This window comes from Corvus brachyrhynchos, unplaced genomic scaffold (genome assembly GCF_000691975.1).
Source record: "Corvus brachyrhynchos isolate BGI_N302 unplaced genomic scaffold, ASM69197v1 scaffold101, whole genome shotgun sequence".
Lineage (NCBI taxonomy): Eukaryota > Metazoa > Chordata > Aves > Passeriformes > Corvidae > Corvus > Corvus brachyrhynchos.
Window position 1 is genome coordinate 16,506,417 of NW_008237239.1, and position 23,629 is coordinate 16,530,045.

Below are 23,629 nucleotides of genomic sequence, written 5' to 3' on the forward strand. Positions count from 1 at the left end.
ACTACTGATGTTCTCCATACATTTCTTGACATTCAAGTACGGCCTCACTTTTATTTGCACAGTGTTATATTTCAAAAAATAGCAGGCATTTGAAAAAAGAAGAGACGGGCCTGGAGAAAAACTCTGGATCCAAACTGTCCCTGGATGCTGGAGAAATTTACATCCAGGCTGGATTAGAAATGTGCAAGTAAACCTCATCATTCATCAGATTCCCTGTCCTTCTGTCACACTGTGAGTTTTTACAGCATGTATTCCCTAGCAATGGCAAAGCAAGACCTTCTCAATAATAAATTAGGGGCATAAGTTCAATGACAATTGTTTAATACAACAATTACATATTTAAACTCCAAGGCTGAAATTCTGTCCTGCACAGGTTGAACACAGCAATGCATTAAGTCATCTTTAAAAGAATCCTGGGTATCACCCATACTGGAAACCCAGAGTAGAGAGAGCCCCTGGAGTTAGCTAGTTATTCCTGGTGCTCTGTGCAAGCTGCAAAGCTCCTGCACCAGGATCATGTCCCGGGGTTTTCAGTGTGCAGACTCACAGCCATCCCATGTAGTACCTGTGCTGTGGCTCTCTCCCCAGAAACAGACCCTCTGGAGGCTGTAGGACCTGTCACCTGGGTTTATAATTAAGCCCCTCTAAGGTAGCTTGGGTTGCTGGTTCAGATCTTCCAGGATTGGGTTCTAAAGCAAAGACCTGTTTTGGTAATATCATGGTATGATTTTCTTGGTAAGTGGTAATTTAAACAATCTCATAGTACTTATTATATTCCTACCTGGATTTCCAAATCTGCAAAAATAAATCCTCTTTTTATTATTCCACCCCCATGTGGTCCTTCTCCCCCTGTAAATATCTTGTTTAAGTAGGGCTTATAGATGATTACTCAACAGCATTGCTCACCCCTCCTTGTGCCTGACTTATGAGAATTTCTTCCCCTTCCTCGTTCACTCTTATTTGTAGAAGACAAATTTCCTTTCCTACTCTGTGTTTAGAACCCCAGCCAGTGGTGAGCATGTTTCCCACCTCCTGCTGCGAGATAAGTTGGCCCTTGCACTCCTGGGAAGGTCTGAACCCCTCCCTCAAGAAACAACAGCTTAATGAAGGAGCAGGCAGAAGGGAATTAAAAATGTGTGGGCACAAAACAGAGCAGTCCCCAGCAAGCTCCTGCTGACAGGCTGCACACTGGCCCCCGGATCAGTGGGATATCCAAGCACAGGCTAACGAATGATTTCCCTGATGGAGAGAGGAGTCCGTGTGTGCGAGAGTTCACTGCGTGCTGGAAGCATTTGTTCAGTCAGGTTTCAAAGGCCTCCTCTGTCATCTGTGGCATTGAGGGGCGGATTATTAATTTAATGGAGTGGTTGTGCAATGCAAGGAAGTGGAAAAAATCCGCTTCCACCTTGGCCAGAGCAGTAAAGCCTGCAGCAGCCTTACACGTTTTTTCATCGCTGACAGCCCCTGAGAGAAGCAGAATTGTGACCCTGCTGCTTCTCTCTCCTGGCATGATCCTTCCTCCTCTTTTTGCCAGTAGGAAAACACTGATTGCAGCTGGCCTCTTTTTTATCCATTGTTGATCCCAGCACAGGCTGCTCTCACCAGGTGTCAGTGGATCCAACACAAGCATCAGGAGTGCACAGCACTAAATGTGCATATATTTAATTCCAGGTTTTGTTTTAAGGTCTTTAGGCAGAGGAAGAGGTGGATAATTGTATAGTGGGAGGAGGGGGGGGGGTCAGGCAGGCAGTTAATACGAACTTCATTGGAGGGAGATACTTGGAAAGCAGTGGCACTGAAAAAGACCTAATGGACATTAAATTAGATATGAAATTTCCATCTGGTAACATGGCAAAAAGCCTCATGCAAGTATGGGATGCATTTACAGACAATTCATGTCACCAGCCAAAAAAAAGGAAACTTTCTTACTTTAAATGGCAAAGTACCAACAATGGTATAATACCTAGAATGCTTCAGTCAGCGCTTGACACTGTTGGCTCCAAAGACTTCAGAGAAAATTAACAGTAATGAAGAAAGGCTGGAAGAATTAGTGTATAAACTATTACTGACTCTATGTGTGTCTCAGAGAAGGACAAAGTCAATTCACACATCAGCCCCAGAGCATATCCCTGAGTGTCCAACACAGCCCAGGCTACTTTTAGGTTGCGTGAACCAGGCCCACCACAACAGATGCATCTCCAGTCCCAAAGTGAAATAAATCCCAAAGTGGGGAGTCTCTCTCCGCAAAGCTGAGCAGGGGCAGACCTAGGTGAAAAATGATGGCTTTTCAGCAGAAAATATTGAGAAAACAGGGGGGTTTTTAAAAAGTGTTTCCAAGAAACAGTGTTCCGGTCTCCTGGTAGAGAAGAGGAATCCAGAGATTTGCTCTGAAGATAGAGTGCTGAATTCATTAACCACAAACATCTGATGAGTGCAACATTAATTACAGCATTCCAAAATAAAAAGAAACGCCTGAAAATTCCAGGAAAATACCCTATTCTTTTCTCTTTTATCACTTTTAATCATAATACCTCAGTTTCTTTATATTTGCCCCACCACAGCATCGTGTCCCCACACTTTTTTCCTGTTCCTTTTGTAGCCAATGAAACGGGAGCACAGAGTGATCCACTGCAGCAGGCCCAAAATTTCCAATTCTTCTTTGTCATGAATCCTGTCCTCACCTGACCTAAAGGTCAGATTGGTGCAGATAATTAGGTATAATTCAGTATTAGCATAAGATGGGTGGTAATTAGTCTTGTGGTTGAAGGATGTATTCTACATCCTGGCCTCTTTCCTTGTGGCTATCCCTTTGGCAAAGCACAGTGGCACAGGAATATTTTCAATACTGTACATCCCAGCTTAGGAGAACTCTAACAGAAACACAAGACAACTGCATTTTTGCTTATTGTTACACTTTATGAAGATTGCTAAGTCACAGGAGAACACAGTGTCAAAAGTGTTCTGGAGGGAAGGACATCTGGCTTCAAACTATTTTTGTACTTAGTATTTTAAGCCAAAAGTGAGGGCTCTGACGTTCATTCTGATGAAATTTACACTTGACCCACTAATTATGAAAGTTATCACAGGATATGCTGCTCACTAATAGGAAATAATAAATAATCATATCAATGCAAAACTGCTTCCTGTACTGTTAATTAAATCAGAGCAACTCTTTCCAGCTAAAGGAAATGATCTATTCAAAGAGCATTAACATTTCTGGCCAAATTGATAAAATGATTAACTGAGTGGGGTCAGGAAATGAAGTCCCTGTCCCTGCAAGGGACAGGGAAATGTGCTGTAGAGATTATTCTGAGGTGAAGTTCTCACACTATGGGTGACCAAATCTAATGAGCAGGATTTCCTCAGTGACCTGGCAGAGACTGGGAGGAACCTGCAGAAATGCTGAATGGGTTTTGACATTAAAATATGGATAGAGAGGAAAAATATATTAAAAGTTCATGAATGGAAGTCATCATGGGGTCAGCATGCAACAGCTTTCAAATCCCTGAGACAAATCAAAGCATTTTGAGGAGATAATTTTAAAGAACACTCTCTGGATTAAAATGAGCTCTAGATGAAAGCAGTTGTTGGTGTAGCAAAGAACAGAAATTGGCGTAACTTTTCCTGCTCCAACAAAACTTCCAGAGGCTTGGAGTAGCTGAGCTGTCAAATTCCCCGGGGCTGTAGAGTGTGGAAGGAAATGGCCAAGAAGATCTGCCAAGGAATGAATCCATCACTATTGCCCACTCCCCACACTCCCTGTTCTCACATCACAAGTCATTGGAGAATGGCTTGCTGTACATTTTCTTTCAGCCAGTTCCCATGTGAGTGGATAAAATGATCTGGTTTTCCAGTCATGCTTCCAGGTTTTTGAGGAGTTGCACTGAAATCAGGATATTGTCCTGCAGAGTTTGGGAAGGAGGCTGGAAGGAAGAGAATAAAGTGTAAGCTCACGCCAACCAAAAACATGGGCCCCCAACTCATTATTTCCTATGTTCCTTCCTTCACTGTTCATCCAGTCTGTCATCCCACTGTGTCATCCTGTGACATGTGTTTCACATCCCATCCTTTCCAGATCTAAACTATTTTTCACCCTTCTTCTATTTCTTTCTACCCTGTCTTTCTTCCAGAAAATAGCCACCCTACATGGGCTGAGCAAATGCACTCACACTGAGTGTCCTCAGAAAAGCTTCCAGAGTTGGCTTCCAAACTCTGATCACCCTCCCGTCCCAGAACTGATATTGAAAGACTTGCATGAATACACACCCTGTGTCTGTTCCTCTCTTCTGTGCTTTATCCTGGTGTGAATTAGGGAAAGTTCTACTAACATCAGCTATGTTGCTCTGGTAGAAAAATGGGTGAGTGGAGAATCAGATCCACCAGTTTTCTTCTTTGTAAGTCAAATGATGTAATTTGTTTGCCTTCTTAGAATGAAATGGTCTTTCAAAGGCTTGTTTGTTTGTTTTTTTTCCCACTGGGTATCACACGGGTCTTCCATTAACAATAACAATAGCCACAAGACCAGACTAATTAAAGCACACAGTCTCCTTAGATTTTTTTTATTATTGCTCTCAACATTCACTGTTGAGAGAAATGTGGATAGCAGGAAAATAACCCAAAATATTGCTTCAAAAAGATTGATTCAAGTTGCTGCTCAGAAGATACTGCACCATATGGAAAATGTAACTGAGTAGCTGCCAAATTCGTTTAGTTTAAACTAGGGTAGGTAAGATCTGATAATGCAAGGGATCATTTTGGCACATAGCACAGCTCTCCCAGACCCATTGCATTATGCCTATCATCAAGTTAGTTCATCTAACAGCATGAAGTGGAACACCCTGACCCTTCTTATCCCTGTTAATCACTCTTAAGTAAATAATACCTCTTTGGAGAATAGTGATTCATATGCTGCAACTTAAGATACGGCCAAACTGTGAACTGGTCTTCCTGCAGTGATAGGTAAAGTCAGGGAGCAAAGATAAGGAAGAATTTTGTCAGACTATTATCACTACTTCACTTTTTAATTGCCTATAAAAGGTTTTTTAAAGCAGCAGGACAGGGTAGAAGAACACAATCCTTTCTGTTTTCTTTCAATACAGCCTGTAAACAGCTGTTCTGTTTCTCTCCCATCGTCACCTATTTAATTTTAAGATAAGGGATACTTAGGAATCATTTCCTCTGCGAAGCAGCTAGGAAAGGTTATATATCTCTAAAATGCCCTGTGCTATTTCCTTTAAAAAAAAAAGTCAAAATGATTCTTGGTTTCCCAAGGCATTCTTATAGCCCTGATCACTCAGGGCAAAAACTGAGCAAGACATTGAGGAGTCTTGCAGTTCAGACGTTTACTTTTCCACTTTTCTTTCTGCTTTCCTTTCCCAGGACCCAATCCTGCTCAGTACTGATATGCTCCTGCATAACCACAGCTTGCAGCTTGCCATAGATTGGACCAGGCTGAGCTGCTCCTGCCAGGATTTTGGAGGGCTGGGCAGCCAGCTGTCAGTCCCTTTCCTGTGATTTTAAATCTCTTCATTGGGATATGGAGCTGAGGTGAATCTCTAACACTCCTTAAGCTGGCAGCCATGCATCTAACTCTAATGCAGGCAAAAGGGTTGTCCACACCCCAGAGGGCAAAATTATGCAGAAGGGGCAAGCTACCTTGGATTGAGCTGGTGTGTTCTGTGTGGTCAGGTAGAAATCCTGACTCAGGTCCTCAGGTGGGCCCAGCAGTGCTCACACAGAGCAGTTCAAGGGCCCATATGGCTCTATGACTAGAATTTTGTCCCTACAGTGCTTTATAGCAAGGCCTGTTCCTTTTGTGCAGAAAAAGCCAAGATTCCACTCCATGAAATGTTTGAGTCAGTGTTCCAAACTCCTCAGGAAGCAGAGTCAGATTGTTCACACAAAGATGGATGATGTGTGGAAGACAGGTACTTTGCACTGGACAGGCCAGGAAGCGCCAATTTATGTGTTAGACAGCCTAATTTCTTAAGCCATTTCAGGGAAGCACATCAGGCTCCAAGGAAAGGTGACTGTATGCTTTTGTTCTTCTATTCATGAGACACTGTAAGTAAAATTCATGAGACTGTGCTGGAGCAGACCTGGCTGTGGATTTGATTTTGGTTTGATCTTCTCTCTCATATCTATTTTGCTGAGGCTGGGGGAAAGACTGACACATTGCCTGACTTCCCTTCCCAAGGAGCAGCTTCAATATATTGAGGTGCTTAATATTTGGATCATTTTATTCCATCACTTACCTAAATATTTTCACCATGATGCCCACAGTTAGTTTTTGTCAAAGTTTCTGTCTAACAAGAGAGGTCAAATGTCCACCTGCTGTACATCAGCAATGCCCCACTGATGTCCCTTAGGTTAGTGGAGCAATTTACAGCAGCTGTCTGGGCTCTGGGTTTGTGCTGGACCATGAGACCTACTCATCCTAACATGAGTAGGAAGCCAACCGGTCGAACACCCATTCATCATCATTGGACAACTAGCCTCCTTCACCTACTTCGCAATCATCCTAATCCTATTCCCTATCGTGAGTGCGCTAGAAAACAAAATACTCAAACTCTAATTAACTCTAATAGTTTATAAAAACATTGGTCTTGTAAGCCAAAGATTGAAGACTGAACATCTTCTTAGAGTTTCCACATAAATCAGAAAGAAAGGAGTTAAACCTTTATCACCAACTCCCAAAGCTGGCATTCTTAATTAAACTACTCTCTGACTTACCAATTAAACCGCCCGAATTGCCCCCCGAGATAACCCCCGTACAAGTTCTAATACCACAAACAGTGTTAACAGCAGACCTCATCCTGCAATTAAAAGCAGGCCCGACCCAGACGAATAAAACACGGCTACTCCGCTAAAATCCATCCGAGTTCACGACAGGCCCCCATTATTCACCCTACCCGCCCCTCTAACCATCTCTAACACTCCTTAAGCTGGCAGCCATGCATCTAACTCTAATGCAGGCAAAAGGGTTGTCCACACCCCAGAGGGCAAAATTATGCAGAAGGGGCAAGCTACCTTGGATTGAGCTGGTGTGTTCTGTGTGGTCAGGTAGAAATCCTGACTCAGGTCCTCAGGTGGGCCCAGCAGTGCTCACACAGAGCAGTTCAAGGGCCCATATGGCTCTATGACTAGAATTTTGTCCCTACAGTGCTTTATAGCAAGGCCTGTTCCTTTTGTGCAGAAAAAGCCAAGATTCCACTCCATGAAATGTTTGAGTCAGTGTTCCAAACTCCTCAGGAAGCAGAGTCAGATTGTTCACACAAAGATGGATGATGTGTGGAAGACAGGTACTTTGCACTGGACAGGCCAGGAAGCGCCAATTTATGTGTTAGACAGCCTAATTTCTTAAGCCATTTCAGGGAAGCACATCAGGCTCCAAGGAAAGGTGACTGTATGCTTTTGTTCTTCTATTCATGAGACACTGTAAGTAAAATTCATGAGACTGTGCTGGAGCAGACCTGGCTGTGGATTTGATTTTGGTTTGATCTTCTCTCTCATATCTATTTTGCTGAGGCTGGGGGAAAGACTGACACATTGCCTGACTTCCCTTCCCAAGGAGCAGCTTCAATATATTGAGGTGCTTAATATTTGGATCATTTTATTCCATCACTTACCTAAATATTTTCACCATGATGCCCACAGTTAGTTTTTGTCAAAGTTTCTGTCTAACAAGAGAGGTCAAATGTCCACCTGCTGTACATCAGCAATGCCCCACTGATGTCCCTTAGGTTAGTGGAGCAATTTACAGCAGCTGTCTGGGCTCTGGGTTTGTGCTGGACCATGTAAAGCCTTTTCAGGTGTTCACAATGGGCTTGAACACATCCATCTCCAACACCTCAGAGAGCACTGATTATCTCTAGAAGCAGACCTAGAATGCTTTATTTCCTGACAAATGGACACAGGGTATGAGTGTGCCTTTAAAAAGGTCTGGGAAACATATGTAAACTGCTTTGGCAGAGAATCGGTTCTTTGTAAGTAACTAATGCTGAGTGAAATTCTCCATAAGACACTTTCTTCTCCTACAGAAGTTTTCTGCTGATGATCACGTTTCCTTTCTTATCTCTTTACTTGCCGTGATATAAATAGACAGGTCCTATTAGTTTCTCCATTTCTTAAAAAAATTCTGAACTGATTAAAAACCTTTTCCACCCTTCTTATTTTATGTAATTTAAGCATTTGCCAGGTCTCGGTGGAGCTTGAGATAGTTACAATTCTATTTACCCTAGAGTAGGAGGGGAGGGGAAGAAGAGCCAAAATGTTGCTTTTATTTAGTGGGTGAAAATTTTTCTTACACACTGAAGATCTTTTATAGCCCCTAGGAACAGAGATTTAGCATGACTTTACGTTCCAGAGCAGACCAAAAATGAAAGGTCTAGAAGAACTCCACAACACAGTTTTGTTTAGGCATTCTTTGAAGATCCCCAAGACAATGAGAGTTTCACCTGTAACACAACAAAACACCATGTGACAATTCATTTGTTCACAGCGTATCACGAAACCAAACCTATTCCATGTTAAGTACCATAAATCAGGCACGTGAAGGATTATAACCCTATAAATTCATATACACAGACAAGCACACAAAGCACTGAGCTTGCCGAGCTCACAGAGTGCTTTGCGCTTCTTTAACTCGCTTTCATGTAAACGAAACAGAAAGTGCGCACCCAGTGCTTTACTGCTTGACACCATCACCATGCTCAAATGAATTGGTTTAGTATCTTAGGAACAACTTTTCTTTGTGTGTTGGTGCCTCCTCACATACATTCTTCTTCTATCTTTTGGAACTGAATAAAAAAAATTCAAAATTTTTATAGAGACACGCAACATTTCACTTCCAAAAAGATGTCGTAAATAATTTACTGTCAGAGTACGAGCTTTAAAAATAACAAAGAAACATGGTTTTGAAGTTTTAAGTCTTATTGTGACCCTGGAAACTTGCTGGGTGGTGAATTCATTAAAAAGATGCCAAAATATAAGCTCAAGGTCTCAAATTTATTTAGTGCTATAGAAGTTTTCCATTCCAGGAAGAAAAGCATCACTAACTGGATGTGCATAACAAGCACCAAACCAAACTGTGCTGTGCTAATGGTAATTCCTATAATATTAACTAGCTAACATTAAAACTCTGATTCAATTAAAACTAATTTTTTTTTAGATATTCTCCCTTTTTTCACAGACTTTGTTTACGGCAATCAGGCTGTGCAATATGTAATTCAGATCAGAATTTCCGCGGTACACAAGCAGAAACATGTGATGCAAATTAAAGGTGAGCAAACCCATTCAGACATGAGCAGGATGAACAAACTCCAACCTTGAACTAGAATTTACTCTAAGGTGCTCAAAATGTGCTTTCAGTTTTGGAATGTTTGTTCTTTCCTTTTCAATCAGTTTATGTTTCTTCATTCTGGATAGTCCAGCAAGCACAAGAGAATAAACATTGCTTTCTCAGTCTATTTCTACTTCTCTTTTCATGACCAATACCATTGATTCTGCCAGCAGTGACAGTCTTGATGCCTTAGGTTTTAACTTCCATATTTTTCAAATCCTGTACTGTCTAGTGTGTAACTCTGAAGTTTCCTGTAGCCTGTTAACTTCTGCTCTCTCGTGCTAGGTAGACATAACAAAGCCTCTCCAGGCCTGCTCTCCAGGGACACTCAGACTGTCCTAGGCCCAAAAAGTATAAACCAAAAGCCTCTAAAGGGGGGGGGCAAGTTTGGGGAAATGAAATCATTAACTGAAGCTTTAGTTGGAGAATTAGCCCTGATATGCAAATGAACCAAACCTATAAAAGTGTGAAGAACTCGTGACCCATCATCCATCTTGGGTCCATTTTGAGAGTAGCCTCTGGCTCCCCAGGGTGTACCTTTGAAGGCCTTTCAAATAAATACCTACCTTTACTCCCTTATTCTTGTCTAGTCTCTGTTTTTAGGTGGCCACTTCAGGCATCAGTCTCAGTCCAGCATTCATTTATTCTCCCATCTAGCACTTTCTTTTCCATTATCCCTGATTCCATACATTCAGTCTGCAGATTTTGCTATATACATCATCTTGAGACTCATGGGTTTAGAATTTACACATATTCTCTTGTTTCCTTGCAAAATTCTGAGCATTTCTGCACAGCCCTAAACCCAAATCCCAAACAGTTCACAAATGTTGATTCAAATGAGCAAAGACTGTCCTAAACTCTGAAAGGTTTAAGAGGATCAGTACAGTGCTCACTAGGTAGAAGAACAACACAAGGAAAAGGAAACCAAAGAAGAGCGGAAAGAATTTAAGTTATAAATAAACCAAGCCCTTTCCCCCCTTCCCTTCTCCCTAGAAACTGTGGTGTGAGTGGAGGGATAGCAGATACTTCCTGGACTATATCTCACTGTACGTTTTGGAACCACTCTTTTTTCCTTTTGCCCTGATACTAAGAATTTTAATAAAATTCAACATTATTTGCCACATGAATTGAACATTCAATTCTTACGTTATTATTTTCATAGCTCTTGGTTGAACCAGCTGACTCCATAACAGGAACTGTTGTAGAAATTAAAACTTTATGAAACTCTTTAAATACCTAAAATCAAAACCTCTCCATGTTCTTTGAGGGAGCTGCTCCAGAACCTGAATCGGAAACATTGGTCCAGAAATATTTAATCCTTTCTGCCAGGGGAGAACCAGGTTGCAAGAAACTACTTCTTGATGGCAAACCCAGACAAACACTGAGTCAGTGGTCACATAACTTAGGGAATGCTATGGGAATATTCGGCATTCATGGAAAGAAAATGCACAGGCAGTGCCAGGGCTCAGGCTACTGGCATCCTTTTCACCTTGAATGGGTGACAGATTACTCTGCAAATACAATCTCCTTCCTCCTCAAATGAGCAGAACTGCACAGGCAGTAGTTTCTTCCCCTTCCAGAAAGAGCTCTTTTCATCAGATTCCAGCTCAGCTGATCCACGGGCTCCAAAAAGACAGCACAGAAATGATACCACATGTGGGCAGATGAAACAGGTTAACCTGTTTCAAAGCAGAGCACTTACAGTCAGTCAGGTTTGGTGAGGGGGCACACAGGGAAGAATAATGCTTGCAGTCAGGATGGAGCTTGAATATGTTACTTGAGAAATACAAATTTCTTCCTAGAAAATCAAAATCATCCTGCCTCAGGCAGCCAGCATGCTCATGACTGCAGAGCAGTCATGCATTCAGGTGCTGGAGACTGAAGGAATCACTCAGAATCAGAGCTCTGTCAAAAATCTGGCCAAAAAAAGAGCCCAATTTACCACTTCTGCAATGCAGCAAGACATTTTTCACCCTTACCTCGATATTTTTGTGAAAATTAAAGGCAATTTACATTTGATACTTAAGAGGGAAGCTTTCTTCTGAACAGAAGGACTAAGATAAAGCCCAGAACAATGTAATAGCATAATTGAGTAGGCAGGAACTGGCCTGTCATTGGAAAGGAAATTCTGCTGCTTTGAAAGGAACAAGACTTCCAAACTCCCATGAAATACAAATTTAAAAAATGTTTGAAGTCAGTAGCATCTTATCTAGATAAAAGGAGTATGTATTTTGGTTAAGAGGTGATCCCTTTTAACTTTTTGGTTTTCAATACAAAAAAGAGTAAACTTTTAAAATCAAGATATGTCTTGGACATTACTGAAAGGCTTTGTTTTGTTTCTTTTTTCAAAACAGATATTTGTTAAAATTAATGTAGTAACCTACTTAGTTTTAATTGAAAATTACATTTCTCTTTGAAAATTGTTTTGTAAAAAACTCTTTTTAATGTTAATTTCCAAGAGCTGTACCTGTTCTAGCTTGGGCAAAAAGTTAATGTATTCAACCCTATCATAGTTATTTCCTGTGTTGTTGGAGTTCAATAAAGTACTTTGGCTTATTTTATGTACTGGTTAGCATATTAATGTTATTTTAATTTAGACAGAGCAATACTTCATTCTCGGTCTTCCCTCACAATTGAAAAGTGCATTTTTTAATCATTACCAATTATAGCATCTAGTCAATCATTTTGGTCATTTTCTCAGAACAGTGAGAATTTACTAGTCTGTTATTAGGAGTTAAAAGAATACATTTATAATTTGTCTTATCATAAATGTAAGTGCATCTCCATATTCATTGCAACAGAATGTGATCCAGAATCCTGAATTTTAATTCTAAGGTTAAGAAATATCAATATATTTCTAAATGACTTTGTCTGCTTTTTTAATCCAGTATTTTTACCACTTTATCCTTGTACAGAACCTCTTCACCTGCATTTAACTAAGCACAAAAAATCCAGCACTTCTCTATAGGTTGTTTGAAAAGGTATCATCCTCACTGTCAAATCTGTGCCTTCAGGGATAACGCTGATAGTCATGCTTATTCAGAAAGCTAATCACTCTTCTTTTTACATATGGCATGTTTTCTTGTTGCCAGAAAATGCCAGATGAAGTGAACTCATTTCCAATTTTGATCCCTCAATTTAAAAGGTCCAGTGATTTTGGGGTGGCACTGATCTGTGCAGGACTGATTTGTTTAAACTTTGTTTTCAGGTGGCTGGTATAAATTGTGTTTTTAGCATTCTGATAAAATGTTGGTTCAGGGTGTAAAATGTGAAAGAAATATTTAAACAATGCATGGAAAGAAAACGTGATAAACACTGCATCTTTGAAAAGGGGGGCAGACTGAACAATATTTCATTACTATGCTTTGAGAACAGTTGGTTTAAATTTCCAAATAACTTTCATTTCAAAGGGACAGTATCAAAACACATGCAAAAAATAAAATTCTAAATAAGGCACAATAAATTATTTCACTGCTTAGGTATTGGATTTCAAAGGGAGAAGAGAGTATGCACAAGAATATTAGAATGGACTATATTGTATCTTTGGGAATTGCTGTCAAATATTGATGAAAACAGAGAGACTGTCGGAGATCAGATAAAAGAAAGAAATTATTACATTTGGAAGAACAATGTGAAATGTGTGGCCAACAGAGACTTCGAATGTAAGCTAATAGCAATCCACCAAAGAACAAAGCTGGAGGAAATCCCACATATTCAATCGCATTTACAGTCAGTTAGAATACGTAAAAAATTTATGGTGCATTTTTCGTTGTTTTGAAACACAAAATTGGCCGTTCAGTAGATCTGACTGTGACACATCATTACAGGGAATTGACAAGCAACAATGAGACAGATGAAAAAATGGTGAACCCTGGTTTTAGCCATTTTGTCATTACTTGTGCTTATCATAACATAAACACAACTTTTGGCTTTTCTAGAATTTAACTGAGTTATGAAATTGAAGAGATTCTCTGCTTTTACATAGTGCACATACACACGTGAAAGGTGGTGTCCTCCAGGTGCTGCTCTCAAGAGTCTTATGGTACCAGGATACACGACACAGAGCATCCTGTTTTGAAATTTTTGGTCATAATATGAAACAAAAAGCTGTGGTACAAAGGTTTCTTAACACAGTGCTTTTCCTGGAGTGACCTTTCCTTTCCAGAAGAAAAGTGTTTTAAACAGCATCTCTAAACCCTTAATTTTCACTAAGATAACTGCTGTGATCAACAAAGATTTTAAGAACTTGCATATCAACATTTACTAGGCCTACACATATGAAGAATTTTTAAGTTATCATGAAGAGCTACAAACTCATTAACCTTTAAATATGGAAGTAAGAAAGTCTGGAGCCCTCCACGCAGGCAGACATGGGCAATGCCAGTTCCCTTACAAGCAAGGTAGGGTTTTCTGTAACAATACAGCACTGCAGATTTGATGCAGTTTTAATGCATTTCATGCACAGATCTTTAGGTTAAAAAGGGCAATGTGCTTTGTGTCCCATGTTCCAACGGTTGTTACATCACTTGTAAAGCTGGAGCAACTCTGTGGACCTCAGTGCAGTGATTGTATCCACACACGTTGTAACTAAGATCACACTGGTTTTATAGCCATGTTGCAGAGAGATTACAACCCATCCCTCGATTTCAGCAGCTCCTGGGTCTAAATTTACCTTTTGAACTTCTGTACATTGGCTCTGCAAACCCTGAGGTTGCAGATGAGATGGAGTTCTTGATTCTGTTGCTTTGGGCTTGAGTCTGGAGTTTCATCTTATCTTTATTGCAGTAAAGGTGTAAAATGAGGATAAAGGTATCTCATTATAGAAATCTTCAGCATCTTGTTGCCTTCCCCTTTTGTGACCGTGGGGATGTTTCACTCTCATGTGCTTACAAAGCCCCCCTGAAGCTGGGAAAATCCCCAAGGAAACACAAGGAAAACAAAAACATGGCACCTAAGGGAAAAATCTTTAACTAGTAAGGGCTGTTGTATTTGGTTTTGAAAAGGCAAGATAACATCACCCAAAAGATTCAGCACTGATGATGTTTTCCACAGGATCTTCATCACACTTTTTTACAAACACACATGCACAGGCCTAATTAGAGTGGAGCATTTCCCTAGCCATACTCCTCACTCCTGCTGCAAGTGAAATACTGACTGTTAGTGCAGCACATAACGACCCAGATCCACAGACACATCCCGGCCTTTTACCAACAGCATTTTACTGGCATATTCGCTCACTTTTTCCAAAATCACTCACCAACAAGTAATTATCTTCTTATTTTCATATCCTTGCCCATTTTAAAGAAAAATGAAATCATCTTGCTACTATGTTTTATTTTTCTGTAGTTAGGATCATAGAACCAGTAAGGTTGGAACAGGCCCCTAAGGTCATTGAGTCCAGCTGTTAACCCAGCACCACCATGGGCACCACTAAACTGTGCCCCCAAGTGCTACATCCATACCTTTTCTGAACAATTACAGGGACGGTGATTCCACAGCACCCTGGGCCGCTGGTTTCCATGCCAGACCACCCTTCCAGTGAAGGAATTTTTCATAGTATCTAAAGTTCTCCTGGCACAACTTGAGGATGTTTCCTCTCATCCTGTCACTTGTTACCTGGGAGAAGAGACTGACCCCCATGGCTTTTTCATACGTCCATCCAACAACTCAGCCTCCCAAACTTCTGGTTGAGAGTGACCAATACCCACCAAGTTATGTTTTTCCAAGAGAGGCAATCACAGAGCAGAAGCTTTCATAGGTGGCTTCGAGCTTGACTATCTCTCCTGAAAAATGCTATTAAGGAGAGGTGGTCTTGGAAAAAAGATTAGACAGATTGGTTTTGGTTTAGGAAAAACCAAAGTTGCATGGATCAATAAAGAAGTGATTTGCTTCTTCCTTAATTAAAGTGAAACTGCATTAATTTTCAGGTATATGAAACCTTATCTGGTCTTATAACAGGTAGTGCTAATCTGCCAGAAAGCCCTTAAACTATGACAAAACATCAAATAAACATTGCTTTCACTGTGGTTTTTTACTGTTTTAAGCCAGTCCTGTGCATTTTAAAGTCTGTATTTCTCTGTCTTGTGTATGAGGATCTTATGAAAAGTTTTTCATCTCCCAAGAAACATCACGCAGTTGTCACTCTAACTGGGACATGTTTAGGGACAGCTGCACCAGAGTCAAGATGATTGGGCAAACTGTTGATTACTAACATACTGCAAGCACACAAGTATTGTCTTGGGGGATTGCTCTGATGAACAAAACAATAGATTGAGCATTTGGATGAAAGGAGAGGCGACACAAATGTAGCCCACAGGAACTGCAGATAAGAGGAGTTGTATTGGAAGTGCACATGATGGCTGCAGAGTGCATTTTCCTATTATTGAGAGAACCACTTGTTCTGGAGGATTGTTAGCTACATCTGCGGGCATAACAGGAATTTGGATTTTAGAGAAAACATTATTTCTGATTATTTCTGCATGTTGCCCCCTAAGCCAAACAGGAGGATTTGGAGTTAAATAAAGCTGTGCTAAGGGGTAGTGACATGATTCAGTAGAAAAGGGTAACATCCAGACTTGTAACCATCTGCACAGACTACAGAAAGGAGCTCACATATTACAGAGGATGATCAGAGAAAACAGTAGGCTTTGTGAAATTACTGTACAGGGGACTTCAGCTGCACTTGGAGTTGCTCTGTAAATCATTGCTTTAATATAGCTTATTCTGTTTACCAAGTTAGGTTTCCTCTCAGGTTTCAGCCTCACATGAAGTATCTCAAATTCAACATTTACGTGCAATTACAGCTATGTCAGAAATACACCACACCAATGCCAACAGGTTTTACTAGAAGGCATTTGGTTACTTGTTTTAAGACTCTGATGTTTTCTTGGTTTGCACTGCATTTATAAAGCTATTTTGCAATCTTTTAAAATTTGATTTCCTATTTTATTTATGTGACAGTAGGCAGAAAAAAAATCTGTTATCAAAGCTTATAAAAGACCTAGATTTCACTGGAGAGGCCAGTGATGTGATCATTTACTGATTTCACTTGGGCTGCATGCATGTAACTGGAAGCAGAATTTGACAAGCTGTCCCTCACAGTGAGAATGTGCAGACATACCAAATGTCATAAATGTTCCCAGCTGCAACTGAGACCCATACATTTCTCATAGGGACAGCACATAGATTGGGAAGTTTGTCCTTAGTTCAGAGCTGGGTGGCCTAATTCCTTCTGTTTTCAGTTTCAGACCAAACTTAATGTGTACATCTGGGTTGTTAGTGCTGAGAAATTTTGGCTTATAGTGGAAAAGATTACAACAAGCGCAGTATTAGTGGTACAGGAGGAGCTGACAGCCTCGTGTAGTCCCACTGAGTGATTGCTTGGCCTTTCTTAAGAAAAGAGACTTTCAGCAGGCAGCCTTGGCAGCAGAGAAGATGAGCAGATGACTGCAAGTCCAAGACATACTGGAAATGGGCAAAGTTGATGGCCATGTGGGACGTGAAATTGTGCTGCGTTTGTGTAATGTCGCAAACGTGATCTTGCTTAGTTATACTGCTTCATACAACTCTTCAGAATTCAAGCAGATGAAGGATGAAGAGATTCAAGTAAATGTTTCTGGCATAGACTACCTTCTGCTTCCATGTCCTCTCAGAAGCAGTAATGTCAGTTCGTGGTCTTAATGACCACGTCAAGTGTTTCCAGAGAAAATGCAAAATGCCCTTTCCTCAACAGTACGTTCAAGTCACTTACCAGGGGAAATGCAAAGCTCCCATTTTGCCAGAGCTGTTACTTTCCCCCTGGTCAGTGAATTCCCTTTGCCCATCCAGTACTGTGGGTGACCTTCTAGGCTCCCCTTGAAGGAAGCAGCTTCAGTTTCAGCTAAGGGGTGGAGGGGCTGGAAGGTGACATGGAAGAAGGGCAAGAAAAGAGGTTATATGCACTGCTGGTTCACGTTTGATGAGTACTGGTTTGGCATTAAGCTTATGTTTCTGCATACTTAGAGAATCTGTGAGATGTCTCCACTCCAAGCACCGTGGGTGGTTCAGGAATATGAACTGGCCTGTTCTGTCAAAACAAGGAATTCTGAGCCTCTTTTGAATTAAAAAAAAAAAAAATTCAGTGGCTCTCCTGCTAGAGAGGGAGGCACTGGGTCTGCTCCTGATACCCAGCAGGAAACACCAACTTGGGTATTGTTTTTTACTTTCTTTCTCAGCCAGCTTTAACTAGGAAGGCTTTCACCTACCTTCACTTTCACAGATGACAGAGAGCAAACCCCTTCATATTGAATCTGAAAACTTGAGCATTTCAGGGTCTAGAAAGTCATCTTGTCCCTAAAGATGATAATGTCTGGGAATAAGCCAGTCCAGAATGGCAATGGCAGTCCAGTGGCAGTCTCTGCCACTCCATGCTCCGGGTACTGCACTTTCTGGCACCTCTTGGTTTGATCTCAGACACTGCCTGAAGACGATGGAACTGTTTGCACAGCAAAGGCAGAGGCTGCACTGCCGTTCCCCCTACTCCAAGAGCATTGAGCAGGAATCACAGATGGTCTCCCACAACTCTTCAGGATGATTCCACATTATCCCCCGTTGAGTTGGACTGCACAGTTTGGCCTCTGTCTCCGAACTGCAGAGATTACCAGTGAAAACACAAGTTGTTGTGGAGGTCTGTTGATAAGACTTTATTTACACTAGGAGCAGTTTCTCGGAATCTTTAAATTAAATTAAATAGCACATTAACTTTTTTGCCAATATCTAAGCTCTAGTGCTAGTCAGTCATCAGCTCTGACAGCAGCAAATCCAGCATAAATAGAAAATACCATTAACTCTGAGTAATTTACATAATAATTACATTACCCAGATGAATATTTCATCCAAAAGGAGGTCACAGATGCATTCTGACTCTCTATTGTTTGCAGTAAATTGGGAAGCTCAGTCTGCACGCAATGATATTGGAAGGGGTTTGCAAAGCATTATTAAAAAGACACCAGTGTCAAAAGCCTGTTCCATAAAAACACATGCTCTAAAACCTTCGGCACTAATTGAATCATGCTTGTGTTTTGGCAATGCTGGAAACCTGGCTCAGCCATCGCTCTGGTGATTCATTAGTGCTAATTAATGCTTTTTCCAGGCTAGTAACAAACTAAAGAGAGACTGTTTGTCTCTACTGATCATTCCACAGCTCCAGTAATGGTTTGATTTATGTATCACACAGTTAATGCTGCATTTCATTCATTTTTCAACGAGTTTCAAAGGGACTCGGGGTGCTTACGTGAAAGTTTAAGACAAGCAAACAAACAGAAGTGTTTCCTCTGAGTACTACTAAGCAACAATGCTGGCTTTCCTGGGGCTTCCCATCCAACCTGCTCTGATTCTTCTTCCCTAAGACCCGAACGACACCAGCATCATCTCAGCAGGACCCTCAGCATCCTCCCAGTGGAACCTTCCCACTCCCTTCTCTGTCCACAAGCGGCTTAGCGAGCTCCTGGCCACAGGCTGGGCTGGCCAGCTGGCCATGGCCTCTCCACAGGGACCTGCCCATCCCCACAGCGGAGCCACCAGCCTCACTTGCTCATCCCAGTTCCACTGCCAGCTTTCCCAGAAACCCCTCACCACCCCATCGAGGCAGCTCAGCTCGAGAGCAGGTCTGTATCTTCAGACCGACACCAAGGACCTGAATTTCGATATGATTCTGCTCTTCGATCTACAGGGAAGGTTTTGACTGCAATATTTTGCTCTCTCTACAGGCACAAAGCTGTGTGTGCCAGCAGCAGCACAAAAAGTGTAAATGCTGCAGAAATATGCTGCCATTTCCTCTCAGTGCTCTGCCCAGTTCAGAGATTTGGCTACAGGCATTCCCTGCACTTTGGAATTTTCTTTTAATATCATTTTTCTGTAACTGTTTTCTTTGACATTTTTGAAACATTCGCAGTTCTCAGGAAACGTTTGGGAAGGGGAGTCTGGAAACAGAAGCTCTTTACTTGCCCAGGGATCACGAGAAGGTTGAGCAGTGCCCTTTGCTGCCCAAGAGCTGCAGCCGCTGGGTGAAGGCACCTCCTCCGGGGCTGGGGAAAGGTGGGCAGGTCCCTGCTGACCACGAGGGGCTCTCGGCACTGCAGGGCTCAGCAGGGACCGCGCGGGGCATGCACAGCTCTGCCCATGAAGTACCAGCCTGATGGCACCAACAGCTCAAACCGGTGACAACCGGTTCTGTCCCGTTAAAACTAGTTCAAACCAGTTCCGACCAGTTATGACTGGTTCCAACTGGTTTAAACTGGTTCCGACTGGTTCAAACCTTTCTGACCGGTTTAAACTGGTTCAAACTGGCTCCGACCTGTTCTGACCAGTTTAAACTGGTTCAAATTGGTTCTGACCAGTTCTGACCAGTTCAAATCAGTTTAAACCGGTTCAAACCTGTTCTGACTGGTTCAAACCAGTTCTGACCAGTTTAATTGGGTTCAAACTGGTTCCAACCTGTTCCGATTGGTTCAAACAGGTTCAAATTGGTTCTGACTGGTTCTGACTGTTACCGACCAGTTCCGACCAGTTTAAACTGGTTCTGACCGGTTCTGACTGGTCAGAACTGGTTCCAACCGGTTTCAGCCCGTTCCAACAAGTTTAAACCAGTTCAGACCGGTTCAGACCAGTTCTGACTAGTTCTGACTGGTTCCAAACGGTTCCAAATGGTTCTGGCTGGTTTAAAGCAGTTCAAACCTGTTCCGACTGATTCAAAACGGTTCTGACTGGTTCTGACCGGTTTTGATCAGTTCAAACTGGTTCCGACGGGTTCCGACTGGTTCCAACTGCTTCAAACTGGTTCTAACCGCTTCCGACCACTTCTGACCGGTTGAAACTGGCTCCGAGTGGTGCCAACCAGTTTCAATCCATTTAAACCTGTTCAGACTGCTTCCGACCAGTTGTTATGTTTTCCACCTGGTTAGTCAGAATCAGTAAGAACAACTTGAAACCAATCTGAAGCAGCTGGAACCGCCTGGAACTGGTTCCAACCAGCTCAATGTGGTTGCATCCACTCAGCCCCGGTTGGAGCCGCTCAGAATCATTCTGAGCCCCACCCTCAGCCGGTGCTGGGCGAATCCTCCCGGAAGCTGTTCCCAAGGCGGCAGAGCCCGAGATAGGTTTGGGCCACCAGCACTGCCATGTGTGGGAATCACCCGCAGCCCCCAGCAGCGGCTGCTGAGGGAGAGCAGGTGCTGCCCTCACATCGGCCTGGCTTCCAGCACCATGCTCACCTCAGCCAAAGCAGTCACAGACAGGCTGGACAGACGGACAGCGAGGTGGTGAGGAAAGCTGAGGAGCTGTTTCGCTGATGCCATGATGATTTTTTGCCTTTTCTTTTACACCCCTTTTATATGTTTTATAGCTTCTGTATTCTTAGTGCTTTTTGCCTGCATTCTTAGATTTGTTTGTCAAGCTAAGAGACGAAACATTTTAGAAGCTTTGTAGTTACGGATCAGTGTGGCCCAGACACCAAGGTCCTCTCCAGAACACATTTTATAAACGAAGACAGAACCATCCAGGGGAAGGCTCCTTGGGGACGGGGGCTCACTCGAGCCTCTCACTGGGGAATCTTTGATAGATATGCTAATTAGTAACACCTATAGTGTTATACCTGATTGATTGTGTGTGGGCATTGCAGTGTGCGTTTCGGCACATTCCACCTGGATGTGGTGCACCTAAGGATCCTTAAAATAAATACTGAGGTAAAACCCCTTTTTCCTTTCCGTGTTTGATTCTTGATTTTAAGACCAGGAAAAGGCATCACTGCCTAGCAGGGAATTCAGCTGGAAGCTGGCCCCAGGCTGTGCATTGAGGGGTTGATGTCAGCTCAGTGTTGGACGCACTATGAACACCACCAACAGCAAAGGGCAAGTCTTGCCCATGCGGAGGAATAACCCCACAGGTGCCTTCTAACCTCAGCTTGGTTTTGTGCTTCCATGTTATTTGATTCTGGTCGGAATATAAAACACCTGCTCGCTGCATCATTATGGGGCAAAAAATTTCCAGGGATTTCTGCTATTACAAGGAGACCATGTGTTTTTATAATTTTAGAGCAATAACACACAGTTGGGTTTTTTTTTACAACTTGACACATTTTAAAACGAGACAATAAACTAATTTATTTTTCATAGCAAGTGCACTGTAATCTGAGCATTTTACCAGCTGTCATTATGCGATCACTTTGGAGAAATTATTTGAACTAAGTTTAGAACGATCCTATTAGCCTGCCTATCCGAGCTGGTCCTTGACCTGTTGATGAAGTAGAGGGCCCTCTAGATGAGGAAGTGTCACATTTTGGGAACAACGCAAATCTACACACCAAAGACTCAGATCACGAAGCACTCCCTGACACATTCTCAGAAAAGTTGCTGTTAAACCTTCTGAGCATGAACAATGCTGTTCCAACAGTTATGTATTTGTTTCTATAGAAGCCCTTTGATTTCAGCTGCCTGTAATTTTTCTGACTCTCCAATCACCCTGCAATTTTATATGTCTTAATTACACATAAATCAATGCCTTTGCAGTGTTGCAAAAATGGTTTGAGAGCATAGTTTGCTGCAAAACTCTCCTAAACTGTGCTTTCCCGTGCAGCGCTACGCAGCTGCCACAGCTCACTGTAAAAGCTTTCGGATGGGTGTGTGGGACCTCGGTACATGGGACTACAACCACATTCTGAAGACAGATATGCACACATTTATGTGGTCACTGTAGTTATTCCAGTAACACTTATACTACTGAAACTCTGATCAAAACCGTTCATTTCTACACAGTGACTTTTACATCTCTGCTCATGGCTTTTAAGGAGCTTTGAAACATGAAGCTCTTTGCAACAGAGCTTCTAGAAAGTCCATTTGTGTGGTACTGCTCTTTGGAGCGGCAGTTACGTGCGGGGAAAAGGGAGGATGCAACCCCGACCACATGTTTTGCATCGTTTTGCATGTCACAAGCACCACAACACCCTTCTGAGTGGATGTACAACAACTGCAACTTGAACATGAGGACATCGCAGGGTTAAGAAAAGGGAGCATATTCGCTGTACGAACACCAGGAAACTGATAGCTCAGCATGTACATTTTCATGCCAACTTCAAGGTTGGTCTAAAAGCTCAAAGTTTGTGACTGTTTTTATTTTCAAAGTAGCATGCAGAACTAGAAAACTGAGCTTAAGCTAGATTGTTGTTCATAGTCATAAATCTAAAGATGATTTTCACAACAACAAAAAAATTATTGGCATATATTTAGACCATGCATGACCTTGCTGAATCAACTTGGCATTCTCAAGAACAACAAAATAAAACCAGATGACAGATTCTTGTTTTCAGACTCTACAGATGCATCTCACAGCATGTGAAGAAGAATTGCAGTGGCTATGAGGGAACTCATCACATTCCCCATGGGCTTTAGGTGACATTTGCCTCGGGTTTTAAACATAACTGAAATCTTTCAGGTAAGTCCTGAACAGGGCCTTCAGCACAGATAATGATCTGCATTAAGAATCCATGGCAGAACAGCCTGTCTAACTTGTAAATAAAATGTCCTCAGACAAGAAAATCTCCTGAGGAGGTACATGTAATAAAGCTAATTTTCTGAGTTTTTCTGGAATTGCTACAGCACAAACCCCTCAGAGAAACTTTTGCAATAAAGATTTTCATGTGGTCTTCCCACCATGTGCATTGGGGAGATCCATGGGAAAACTTAGTCCCAGCTCTGTGTGCCTCTCATTCTTCTGCATTTTTCTTTGGATACAAATAGGCAACAAAGCCGTGACAGAAGCATCTGAGGTTGGATATGGGAAAATGAAAGGCTAGGAAGCAAACTTAGGCTTGCTATTGTTTTCCTGCACTTTCCACTGGTGTTGTGTACAGACATGGAATGGCTGTTCCCAACCCCAAAGCCTGCTCTGGCCATTTCTCTATACACCAGAGAGATCTTGAGTTACATGACGGAGTGCCTGTGGACTTTGGGGAAGTTGACTGGAGATGTCCCACTTGCTTTGCTGCATGTTGGATCATACTCTGCTGCAGGAACCAGAGCAACTCGAACTACAGGCTCTGCAGCCTGGGAGGGCATCTGCAACACACTCCCTGCTTCCTTCATCCAAAATATTCATAACACCAATGAAAATGGTGGAAAACAGCGTGTGGAAGCAACATTGTCACTTCCCTGGATTTGGTCCCTCTTAACTGGATTAGAAGTTGTCTTGTGTCTGTGAATGTCTTGCAAGACTGGAACAATATAGATGCAATGCTGGAGGAAGGTGGAAAAGGGAAAG